This window comes from Nannospalax galili, unplaced genomic scaffold, assembly GCF_000622305.1.
Source record: "Nannospalax galili isolate Female #2095 unplaced genomic scaffold, S.galili_v1.0 scaffold799, whole genome shotgun sequence".
NCBI classification, from domain to species: Eukaryota; Metazoa; Chordata; class Mammalia; order Rodentia; family Spalacidae; genus Nannospalax; species Nannospalax galili.
In genome coordinates, this window is record NW_008343085.1 from 1,162,037 (window position 1) to 1,174,842 (window position 12,806).

Sequence of the window (12,806 nt, forward strand, 5' to 3'; positions counted from 1 at the left end):
GCCACTGAGGAATCTGCCTGGTCCTCTTCATATCCATCCCAAGTGATGGGTGGCCCAGGGCACAAGGTTCTGTATATGACTAGCCCTGCTTCTCACAAAAATGAGCCAAGGTGCCACTTCACACAGTAACCGATGAGTGGGTAGATTGCTTCATTTCTTCATTTTGAGGCAATGTTGAGATGGATTCAAGATGGCCTAGGAATCGAATCCTCCTGCTTCAGTCTTAGTGTTGGAATGAACAAGGATGAGCCACACTGCAACTGGAGGAAAACTGATACATACAGTCATCTGAGAGAAAGAGGAGAGAGAGAGAGAGAGAGAGAGAGAGAGAGAGAGAGAGAGAAAAAGAGAGAAAAGGAAAGCACAGGCAGGCTTACTGGCTTGCTCCCCTGACCTATATTCAGCCTGCTTTCTTACACAATTCAGAACAACCCGCCCAGGTGTGGCACCGCCCACAGTGGGCTGGGCCCTTCCGCATCACTCAACAATCAAGTAAATACCCAATAGATGTGTCCAAAAGCCAGTCCAACGGAGGAAATTCCTCAGCTGAGGCTCCCTCTACCCAGGGGTGTGTCAAGTTGACAACTAAAGCTATCCGGCCCATAGAACAAGACCTATACAGAAACAAAACAATACAAAAAAAAAAAGGAGAAACAAAACAGCAGACTGCTAAGAAAAATAAAAGCAAAAATAAAAATTCAGGGAAATATTTACGAGACACAACGACACATCATCCAGTGTAATCCTAGTGAAACACAGCGTATGTCCAAGTGTAGGTGATGCCTACTGACATCTCATACATGGCAACAGGGGATGAAAATAACACAACCACTCTGGAAGGCAGTCTGGCACAGTCTTTAAAAGTTAAAGATACACACTTGTCATGGGACTCTGCAATTCTATACATCCGTCTTTACTGAAAGATTTGAAAACATGGTCACTCAGGTTACGTTTGCAAATGACCATAACAGTTTGATTAAAATAACCTGGTGTTGCATGCCTGTGATTCCAGTACTGCAGAGGCTTAGTAGGAGGATGGTGTGACCCCAGGATGCCTATATAGTGAGACCTTGTCTAAAAAGTAACCTCTCCCTGACAAAAGACAGCCTTAAAATGTGTAACTGTTGAGTGGGCAAAATGGCACTCTGCAATAAAAGGAGAGAAATGCTGCTTGAATCTCAAAGTCACTGTGCTTAATAATAGCTTGTCACAAATGATTCCTTTTATATGATATGCTAGAAAGAGCGTGAATGTTTCCAAACTATGTACAGATGGCAAACACAACAATGGAAGGCACTGCCTGAGGGCGTGAGGGAGCTATAATAGTGAAAAGCCTTGTAATGGTTGAAGTGGGAGAGTAGATGCTTATGTCAAATGTTCGATCAAATTCACTAAATGATGGGGCTAAAGTGTGTGGCTTCAATTGGATGTAAATGATAAGAACATATTTTGGCTTCTGGCTTCAGAGTGCCTCAGTCTATCACAACAGGGAAGGCATGGAAGCAAGAGCTTGTGGTGGGTGAGGTCTGGGTAAATAAGGTGGACCAGGAAATAGAGAAAACCAGACCAGAGACAGAGGCAGAAAGGAAAAGCACACGGTGTGCAGCAGTGAGGCTCAGGTTATCTCCTTCACGGTGACAGAGACTGGTCAGAAGACTCAGGAGGGCTTGGTGTTGGTGCAAAGTTCTACAAGGACTCCCAGTACCAGAGAAGAAATCTGCTCATCACTCACAAGACTGAGAAATGAAACTGCATACAATTTGTGAATTCAATAACAAAAGAAGTTTATTGAGCAGCAGGAAGGGAGAACCAAAGAGAAGGAGAGTAGTGCAAAGGTTGCTGTGATTGGGATGAAGATCAATGGTCACCATGACAACAGGAAGGGCTCATTGTTCTTCTCTTGCTTATGTACAAGAGAGCACTGCAAACAGAAGGGGACTGTAGGGGAAGCAGCTATGAGCTGCCAACCTGGGCAATGCCAGTTGTTTGACTGTGATTTTTCTAGGACCAGGAAGCCTTCAGCTGCAGTTGGCAAATAAATGGCAACAAAAAACAAAACAAACAAACAAAAATTTTCACCAGTGGAAGACTAAAAGGTTGAGGCCCTATGCAGGCTGTTTGGTGGCGGTCACTTAACTCCTGGTCTCAACAAGAACTCAATAATACATTCAGGCTACAGTGACAGCTCTGCTGAGCTGCCGACACAAGGCTGAACATTTTCTCTGTATGTTCCCTGGTGTCGGGGACAGGTAACACAGTAATCTTTGCTTTCAACCTAAAGGTCATGGAATTCAATGGGGTGGGTGAAAAAAAGGACCTTGCCCAGGACAAACTGGTGAATAAGAAGCGCAAATTGTTCGGAAGTGCAGGGAAAGGGAGATCCTTGAGGGTAGAAGATAAAAGCCATACCTTCTTAATAACAGAAAAGACTTTGAAGGAACAAGAAGACAGATGGAGCACAATTTGGTGCCTTTGTAAATGACATAAAATACAAGAGACTTTGTATTGGTGTGGATGAAGAGTCCAAGGGCAACAGTAACATAGGAATGAAAGTTGAACATGTGGACTATCAAGAAGAGCAAGGAACGATTAAGGTATCAGGAAATTTCAGGAGAAATGAAAAGTGGACAGACCTTTCCACATGTGGAGATGCCCTCAGGGGTCCAGGGAAGGAATTTTTCTGCTACTTATTGACGCCCCCCATTGTACTTCCAAGACACACCCCATTGTCCAACATATTCACAGATGTGTTATGCTTTTGCAAACATGGACTTCACAGTGTCTGCAGGACTCCAGAGAGTAAGAGAAAACTTCAGAAGGTGGGTCACTGAGAACCTACTTCAACCCGCTGGCCAGCCCCCTTGTAGGCCCAGCTTGTAGGGCCCATGAACATGCCCAGTTCTGCTTCTCACCAAAGTGGGTCTGGCAACATTCAGAAAAGAAAGAGACAAGATTTCATATATAAGAACAATACATAGAAAATTTTTTCTGTATTTGGCCTCCTCAGTGGCTGATATCAGAGAACTCCAGGAGCTATAGCATGAAGGCTTCTGTGACTCAAATTCATTTGCTGAATGTAATCTGTAATATGATGATATTAAGACCTGGGAAGCTTGGAAGATCATCAGTGTCATTCTTTACCTACTCTACCCAGTGAAGACACTGTGTAATCTCTGAGCCAGATACCTAGCCCTCACTACCCAGCAAATCTGATAACATTTTCATTCTGATGCTTTTGGTCCACAATATTGTACATACAACTCTGTTGTAAGTTATGCAGCTTACTATCTTTAGTTTTTAATTTAGAGATCTGAGTCCTAATAGATTGCTTGGGCTGGCCTGTAACTCCTAGACTCACTTGATATTTTGCTCTAGCCTCTGTATATTTGAGGCCAAAGATACCTGACACAGAGTCTAGCTTGCGGTTTATGACCCAACTGAACAGCATCCTGAATTTATGAAGATAATAGAGTTCTGGGAAATTAGGTTTTCTACTGGACATTTATACTTATGAGAAAATACGATTTTGACACAACTGATCCTCATTAGTCAATAATCCCTAAAGAATCTGCTTCATTTGAAGAGGGTCAAGTGCTTGGGGAAGAGAGAGGATGGGAGACGATAAGTTGAGGAAGGAAGGAGGCTAGTCCCAGTGGAATGTAAAAGAAGATAGAGGCACTTTGAGGCGCACACATCTGCACTGTTACAGGACCATTGACTGAGTGGGTCTAACAAAAGATGATCCTGCAGGATGAGTGAGGAGTGACATGCAGAGATTTCGTTAACTACGTAGGAGAACAGAGAAATGCAGAGATTAGGAATGTTTAAATGACTATTGGAATCAACCCAGGCTCCTTTGGGAACATCAGGCTGATCCTACTATGGCACTCAAACCCCACATTTATCCTGATATGGGACACTACAGTTCTTCGTGTTGTCTGTGAGCCCCCTTTAGCTGCTGGATCTTTTGGGGCAGGGTCTTGGTCCAGAACTGCAGTCTTCCAGCCTTCAGAGAATGGCCCACAGTAGGCTGGATGTCCAGTTGCAGGTACTGCTCATCCTGGTCATACATGGGCCAGTGGGGTAGGCCATCGCTGTTGAGGTTCCTGTGGATATGCCCCCACAGAGTGGGTTGAAGTTCACTCTGATCCAAAGCCCAACAATCTGATTTGGGCAGGGTACTGGGCTTGAGGGGAATGACAGACAGGTATCCCCATTAAGGAAACAAGACTAGTGTATGCTCCATGAACGACAAAGCTATTAGTGTCCTCTCTTCCTAACTCTCAGAGGAAAGATGTAAAGAGCAGGACCAAAGCACCATGACCCACTGGCCAGGTCATGGAGGAATATCCAGAGGATGACACCTACAATGTGTCAAAGCATGCCCTAGAGTGGAGACAACCCTATCATGTGATGAAGGACTAATTATGCATGCTAATGAGGCCACAAATGGAGACCTGGTTGGGGACCCATCCCTGAGGAGTTAAGGGTGGGGCATGCTCTCACCCATTTCTTGCAAAGTTGGCCCAGTACTTCATCATCCTACTGCTCAGCAGCTTCTCCTCCTCAGTGAGGTCAACTGTAACCATGAGAAAGACAAAGGTCCAAGTTCCTGCCACCTCATGAGGTGCCCACTCATGCTCCAGAGTCACCACACCAACTGTAGCCTGACCCTGAATTCTTGGCTGATTCCTTCCCTCCCTTTCACATCAGGATTTAGTATCCATCTTAGATCCTCTAATTCAATTCCCCTAGATTCATACATCCTCCAATGTCCTTTTTCATAGAATAGACTGAGAATGGTGCAGATTCTAACCCTCATAGATTTTTGAGCTTGGAGGTATTGTGTACTTGATCTTGTCCTAGCCCAGAGTCTTGGTTCCCTCACCTGGACTGAGAGTGCAGACATCCCTCAGGTACCCATCTTGGAGCCCATTAGCTCAAGGAAAACAGGGAAGACTCACGTTTGACGTTCCCGAGGAAGGACCCAAAGACAAAAAGAATCTCATCAGCATGATCAGCCTTCACGTGGGACGGTCTGATATTCTTGAGGCTGTTAGGCGGATGCTGGAACTCATAGAAGTATACAGGAGCATGGGAACCTAGGGACAAGGACACATGGTGCCACAGTGGTCCATTGCCTGGAGCTGTCTTGCCACACATTTGGTGACAGCATCCCTTGGTATAAAGTTATCTCAATTCACATTTGAGTATGGGGGCCCAGGCTAGAGCACTAGCTGTGTTGAATTCCTTGGTTAAATGGTGACCCTGTCACCTAAACTGAGTGTCAGTAACTTGTTTTCTAATTTGTGCCTGGATAAGGTGTCACTCTCTTAGACATAAGGATTTACTGAAAATATGCCCTCAAGTGCCAAAGGCCTGATGTAGACATGAGTTTTGACCTAGACACCACAGATCTCACCTGGCACCCACAGATGTGAGATGGCCCCAGGCCTCATTACATATGTACTCACGCTGAAAATGTGCCACTTGGAGTGCGGGGATCACGAACATGAAGTCTGCCATCATCTCTCTGTACTGTAGTTGGAGGGTCTGGGCATCCTCCGTGTTTCCCATGTACTCCTTCATTAGCAGGTCACCACTCTCTGAAGGTAACCCCTACACCATAAAGAATGTGGTTAGAGGTTCCACTGTAGATGTGTCACTCAGGGCTGGGCATCTCTCAAACATATATTCCCTGTGTGTGACCAGCTGGGGAACTCTACAGCAGCCTTTATCTACTGTAAGAAGAGACTTCTTAAACTAGTGGTGTATGGTACATTTGTCTATAAATATAAGGATTCATATTTAACATATGGCAAGAAATTTCATTTGTCTAGAGATATGACAGAGATAGGGTTTTCTCTGGGATCCATGACCTCTCCAGCCATGTGTATTTGGCTATATCTGCACTGCCACCTATGAGTTCCCTCCTACTGAGAGGCAGAGTAAGATGTTCTTTAAGGGAGTGAATCTAGGTAGGCTGACTAGACTTCAGTGGATGGACTTCCACCAAGGGACATCTGGATAGAAGTGCTTGACCATATATGACAGAACACCTGAAATATGTTCCACGGCCTGGGGGGAGGGAGGGGCAAGGAGGGGAAAGGGGGTCTACATTTAAAATGTATTATATGAGAAGGGGCAGGGATGGGGAAGGGGGCCTAAATTTAAGATGTACTATATGAAATGCACAAATATTCAATAAACATACTAAAAATGAAAAAAAAGAAAGAAGTTAGGCAGGCTCTTGAATAGGAAGACAACATCCTCAGGGAGAGGAAGTGGCTCTAGAATGAGACAGGGAATAAAGGAAAATGCTAAAGGTCTAGAGTGATCTCCACACAGAAACACACACACGCAGTAAACTATTTCTGGGGGTGCTGTCTGAGAAGGGTATATGGGGAGTCTGTATTTCAGGACATGACCCAAGGAATCTCACCATGTGTTCTGCTGTGCTCTTCAGAACAGCCTGCAGGTTCTCTCTGGTTATTTCCTTTATGCTCTGAGCAGTGCCCATGCCCTGAGAGGCAGAGAACAGTCTTCAGCATGGGGTGGGAGGGACCTTGGTCCTAGAATCTCCACCATTCACCATATGATTCCCTAGGCTCCCAGATAATCAGAACTGTGCCTTACACTGGGGGCGATCCAGCCATATTCATCATTGTTGAAACCAATGATGCTGGGGACAGGGTGAAAGTTCACAGAGGCCAACAGCTCCTGGGGGTGCCTGGGTAGGAATGCCCCATCCACCACACCAGGAATCGTCTTGAAAACCTGGAGGGCATTAGAGATCAGTGTTGAAGTTCAATCCCATGCATATTCTTATGCCCACTGAGTTATTCTATCATTTCTCTACTTCCTTATTGGTCTCAGCATGTATCTACCTCTCCTACCTACCTCCACCCCCACCAAAGACAGTCCACATGTAGATTAGCCTATCTTGGTGTTTATTTTGCATCCACAAGAAGGAAACTAAGCCACGAAGATGAAGTAATTGGTTAAGACTGGCTCTCCCACAACCTGTTGACCTGGTTCTCCCAGCCGCACAATTCTCCCAACCTTGTTAGTAGCCAGAATCTCTTCTTCACTCTTGCCTCGCAGACAGCGCACCACAGCCTCTGAGTCCATGGCCTCACATCTGGATAGTTTGACAACTGGCTGTAAATAGCAAGGGCTAGCTCATTTTCGAGGCAGAAAGGAGCATTTTCCTAATCCCAAATGGATGCCTTTGACCCTAAATAACATATTGGACTGCGTGTTGTGTGTAGATTGGGGTAAGTATGAAATTATAGTCATTTTTCTATTGTTCGGTGATGGCAGTCAAGATAGGGACCATTCTACCTGCATACTTTAAAAAGATCTCTCTCTCTGTCTCTCTCTCTCTGTCTCTCTCTCTCTCCCTGTGTGTGTGTTCATGTTCATGTATGAATTTGGGAGTATGTGCCACTATTTGCATTTGAAGTTCAGAGTACAACCTTACTTCCCTGGTCTCACTTTCTACCTTTTTTGAGACAAGTTGTCATGTTGTTTAACTGATATTTGCAACTCCCTATCTGGACTGGACCCTTTCAGGGTTTCTTCTGTGTCTGCCTCCCATCTTGACATAATAACACTTCAATTACAGATGTAATTGAACCCAGCCTTTCATGGGTTCTGGGGATTTGAACTCATGTCCTTAGGCTTGTATAGAAAGCAATTTACCCTCTGAACCATATCTTCAGCCCATGCATAATTTCTGCCAATATTAGAAGCTGCTAGGTACAGCTTTGATGGTCAAATAACGTACCCAGCACACATAAAGCATAAGGGAGTAGATGCTCACACTTGAGTCTTTCATAAAATACTGGAGAAAAGCTATTTGTGGTGATCTTTGTTTTCATCAATGAACAGAATACCAAAGTATCAGAGGTGGGGCTGAGGCTGCAGGGTCAGCACTGGGGTGGTTGATGGCACTTACCCTATAGACCACCTCGAAGGTGTTAGAGAAAAGGTCAGGTAGCAGGGCCACCCCACTCTCCATGATGGCACCGTGGAAGAGTCCTTTGGACATGGGGGACACAACAAGAGTAGACACACTTGTGCCACCTGCTGACTCTCCAAAAATGGTGACCCGGTTAGGGTTGCCTCCAAAGTGGGCAATATTCTGCTGGACCCAGCGTAGGGCAGCTACTTGGTCCAGGTAGCCCCAGTTGCCTCTGGCGTGCTGGTCTCCAGTGCTGAGATATGGCAAGAACAGAGATTATAGGCTGCCCTAGTTCTCTCAGCCCTTATTATCCAGCCCAAACCCCAGCTCACCTGAAGAAACCCAGGACACCAAGACGATACTGAATAAAGACCATCACCACGTCCTCAGTGGCTGTCAGTAGGGCTCCATCATACTGTGAAGCCGCACCTACAACCAGTGCACCACCATGGATCCATACCATCACCTGAGGAAATCAAAATGGATGCGAGGAAACTTCTAGATAGTTCCAGCTCTAGCTGAACTGCCTAATAGATTATCAACTTCTTTAACACTGCACAGGTATAAATATATAGAGAACTTCTTAGTACGGAAAGATTTGGGCCACAGGCATGGAAATGTAGTGGCCCCATAAGTATATTTCTAGCCCTCATCCCTATCATGCATCTTGGCTTAGATTAATGGCTCTGGAAAGAGAGTAATGTCAAGATTACTCTCTGGATCCTCACTGTGGAATGAAAGAGGAGTCTCCGTGGGTATCTTTCCTGATTTTTTGTGAAAAGCATCATATTTATTTTATTTTACTTATTATTTTAATTTTATGTGTATGAGTGTATTGCCTGCACATACGTGAGTGCACCCCTGTCATGCAATGCTGAAAGAAGAGGGCTTCAGTTTCCCCTGGAACTGGAGTTTAGGACGGATAGCAGCCACCATGTGGGTGCTGAGAATCAAACCTGGGTCCTCTGCAAGAGCAGTCAGTGCTCTTAACCACTGAGCCATCTCTCCAGTCCCACATCATCATATTTCATGCTACAACAGATAATCCATATCTAGCAATTTAGGTTCACTAAGTGTCCAATCTTGAGCACCCGAGTTACTGTGCAGGGTTCAAGTTGATAGTGAGACCTGGTTTAATTAGAGTCTCTGACCTCTCAGATCTCCAGAGCTCTGTGTCCTATACCAAGGTTTCAGCTGGTCATCATGGCTAAGATGTCTTTCTTGAACCCAACAGAGTAAGGCTATTTATCAGGGTCTACCTTACAAAGGGGCTCAGGTTACTTTTGTCCCTTCTAATCAACCAACAGACGAAATGCCCTTTCCACTGACCACATCCTGATACTCACAGGCAGGTTAGAGCCTTCATGGGCATGGGTTGGTGTGTAGATGTTAAGATATAGGCAGTCCTCAGACATGGGGGTGGAAGGCATGATCAGCTTCATCTTCTTCAGACCCTCTGAACTCATCATATCAGAATTTTGTAGACACCTGGTGATGGTGGAAGGAAGTTTTACCAAGAGATGTGTGGTGACCAAAACCAGGTCTGAGTCTGGGTTTGCTCTCAGCCACCTTCAGCTGCTGCTCTCCATGATGCTATACTGGATCCTTCTTTCCAGTTCCTTCCCACAAAGGTAAAGGACACACAGGCTCTGTGGAAGGTGGGATGGAGCCCAGACTTCCATCCAGGTCCACTTCTATGTGGGCCTGGATGTTGCTCTTCCTGAGACTGGGATATGGAGATTTCTGGGAGTCTCTTTGAAAATGATTGGCTGCATGAGGTGACATTCACCACTTCTCCTTGTTCTCCTTAGTACTTGTGGTGATGGTTAGTTGTGATTGCTGACTTACACAATTTAGAATCTTCTGGGAGGAGAATCTCAATGAGGGATTATCTAGCCCAGATTGGTTGTGGGCTATTCACCACTTCTCCTTGTACTCCTTAGCACCTGTGGTGATGGTTACTTGTGATTGTTGACTTACACAATTTTAGAATCTCGTGGGAGGAGAGTCTCAATGAGAGATTGTCTAGAGCAGATTGGCTGTGGGCATCCTTGTGTGGGATTATCTTAATTACTTTAACTGAGGTGGGAACACGTGCCCACTAGGGGGCACTATTCCCTAGGAATGGGCTTCTGAACTGTTTAGGAGTAGAGAAGGTGAGCTGAGCATGACCAGGGATTCACACATTCTTTATTTTCTGTTCTGATTTTGGATGTGACATGACCAGCTCCTTAAGCTTTTGCTGCTCTGTCTTCCCCCAAGATGAAATATAACCTAGAGTTGTGACCTGTAATACAACCTTTCACACCTCGGTTGCTTTTGTCAGTATCAGAAAATGAAGGTAAGATACATGGTTATTGGGGTGCTCTACCCACAAAGGGACTATAGGAATGAATGGACAATACTGTCCCATAGGGTATTGGAGCATCATTCATACCCTGGTCAGGCTCTCAGGAAACCTCCTCTACAGTCTCCATATGGACGCACATATACTTGGCCTTTGGTCACTGGCACTTGGCCTTATTGGTTATAACAGTCACTGTGGAGGGTGTTATTGCCAAGGACCCACCACTGCCCCTCCCAGGGACCTGCAGTGTGTGCTAATGGACTCAGGGGTTCCTACTGCCTAACAGGTTACACTGACTCCTGCCCAGAGATGCCTTCCATCATGGCAGAGATACTTGCATAGTCTGAACATAGAAACAATTTGTCTTAGCTCCTCTCTGTAGTATCTAACTTCTTATGGGGGCCAGACTCTGAGTCAGGAGCTGGGCAAGGTCGTTTCAATCTAAATCTTGGCACATGCATTAGAAAAATGCATGGGAGATTCTCCGTGACACAGAGAAAACTGCTGTTGGTCTGAGATGGAGGAAGAACTACAGTGTGGTCCAGAGTTCAGTTTACCTGTTCACGCCAGCCTCTTGGGCCCCAGGACTTACATGGCCGGTTGTGATGTCCCATCTCTCACACCACTCCATGGTTCAGGGGACTCAGGGGGTGCAAACCGCAGTGGTCCTACAGGTGGCTTGGCAAAGGGAATTCCCAGGAAGCTATAGACTCCCACTTGATCCTTCACATGGACGAAACTGCCTCGCACCTGCCCCGTCTATGTGGTCCGGATGGGACTATCTGATTCCTGGCCTGTAGGTGAAGATTTTCCATCAGTGTCTGTTCATTCTGATCAGCTAGCACGACACTTAATGAGTGAATGCCTTTCTCACTGTGACCAGGGTATGCAGTGGGAAGGGGAATCCTGGGTCTCTCAGTTCAGCTTAGGGTATGCAGTGGGAAGGGGAATCCTTGGTTGCTCAGTTCAGCTGTGGGATTGGGAGGGGGCTGGTTTTTGTCCAGGGCTAGGAACCTTGCCCAGGTACTTTAGAAGGGTACCGAAGAGGAAATACACTGTGGCAGCATGAAGGTATTATTGCTCCTATCCAAAGTTCAGCAGCAACTAATGTCACAGACACATACAGAGGGAAATGTCCCTTCGGTCCTTCTTTCCCCTGATGTCCAGTTTCAGCTCTCCTCAGAGCTCTTCACACTAGACTGGTACCTCTGTATGGGATGACCTTGGGTATCTATGACCTTCTGTTTGCTATAGGGTTCATCCTGTGATCTTTGATGAGGGCATTGAAGGCACACGTTTCTGTCGTCTATCATCTCTACCATGTCTTGAATCCTTGGTGCCTTCCCTCCCACCACTTCAGGCTCTGAGTCTGCGGAATTTTGCAGCTCTGATACCTTTCCCTCCCCAGTGCACCCCTAGGGTGCCTTACCCTGAACGTGGAGGAGCATAAGCAGGAACCCACAGGCCACAGCATTCAGCCACCCAGGAAATCTGTCCAGTGGCATGATCAGCTCCTAGACCTGAGTCTGTGCTGCCGCAGGGTGATCTCCTTTCACAGACAGCAAACACAATGTGCAGAAGCAGGAAACCAAAGGCCACAGCATTTAGCCAGCCAAGAAATCTCTCCAGTGGCATGATTGGCTCCTAGACCTGAGCCTGTGCTGCTGCAGGGTGATCTCCTTTCACAGACAGCAAACACACTGTGTGGGCCTTGCTCAGGCAGGAATTTGAAGTAAAAAGAATGTAGGTGGGGACCTCGGTTGGGTGGGGCAAATTTTTTATTGCTCAAAGAACTGCCTGATTAGGGAACAACCAGCAGTTGGAGCAAAGTCACCTGGGTTATTTCTCCTCCTTTGCCCTCTTTGAAAGGCACAGCATGGCTTCTGCAGTATTTCTGGATACCAGTAACCCTCTCCTCAAACTTAGCATCACCAGGATCCCTATCTTTGTACTGAACAGCTCAGCATGGGTGGTGTTTTGGAGATCAGGGAGCAGAAAGTTGTAACCGGAGAAACCAGGAGGGCTTCTCTGAGTAGGTATGTACTCAAGATGTCACACATGAGTAATAGCATTTAAGCATAGGGAGCTCTGAGTGTGATCTTCATCTTGAAGACTCTTTTGTGCTTTTAAGATTCACAGTTTAGCTAGCAGACAGCCTGAGAGGGTGGTTTCAGACCTCCTCCATTGGTGTAGCTGCTGAGAGCTCAGCAGACCACCAGAGAGTGCTGGGTTCTGGCTTCCCTCTGGCCTCCAACTACCTGAGGGCCTGAAAGAAAAGGATAGAAGCCTTCCAAACTCTTTTTATGAAGTATTGCTATGATTTCAAAACCAGATAAGACACCACAAAAAAGAAAATTACAGACTGATCTCCTTGATGAACATAGATGCAAATTTCTCAATGAAATACTTATAAACCAACCTAAGACCACATCAAAAATATCATTCCTGGGGTTGGAGAGATGGCTCAGTGGTTAACCACACTAGCTGCTCTTG

The 12,806-nt window shown here is 45.9% G+C and overlaps 1 pseudogene; it reads right to left on the bottom strand.

Annotated features, from left to right (window-relative positions):
* Positions 1–3,847: 3,847 nt before the first annotated feature.
* LOC103738918 lies at positions 3,848–11,818 on the bottom strand (annotated as a pseudogene).
* Between the last annotated feature and the right edge of the window lie 988 nt (positions 11,819–12,806).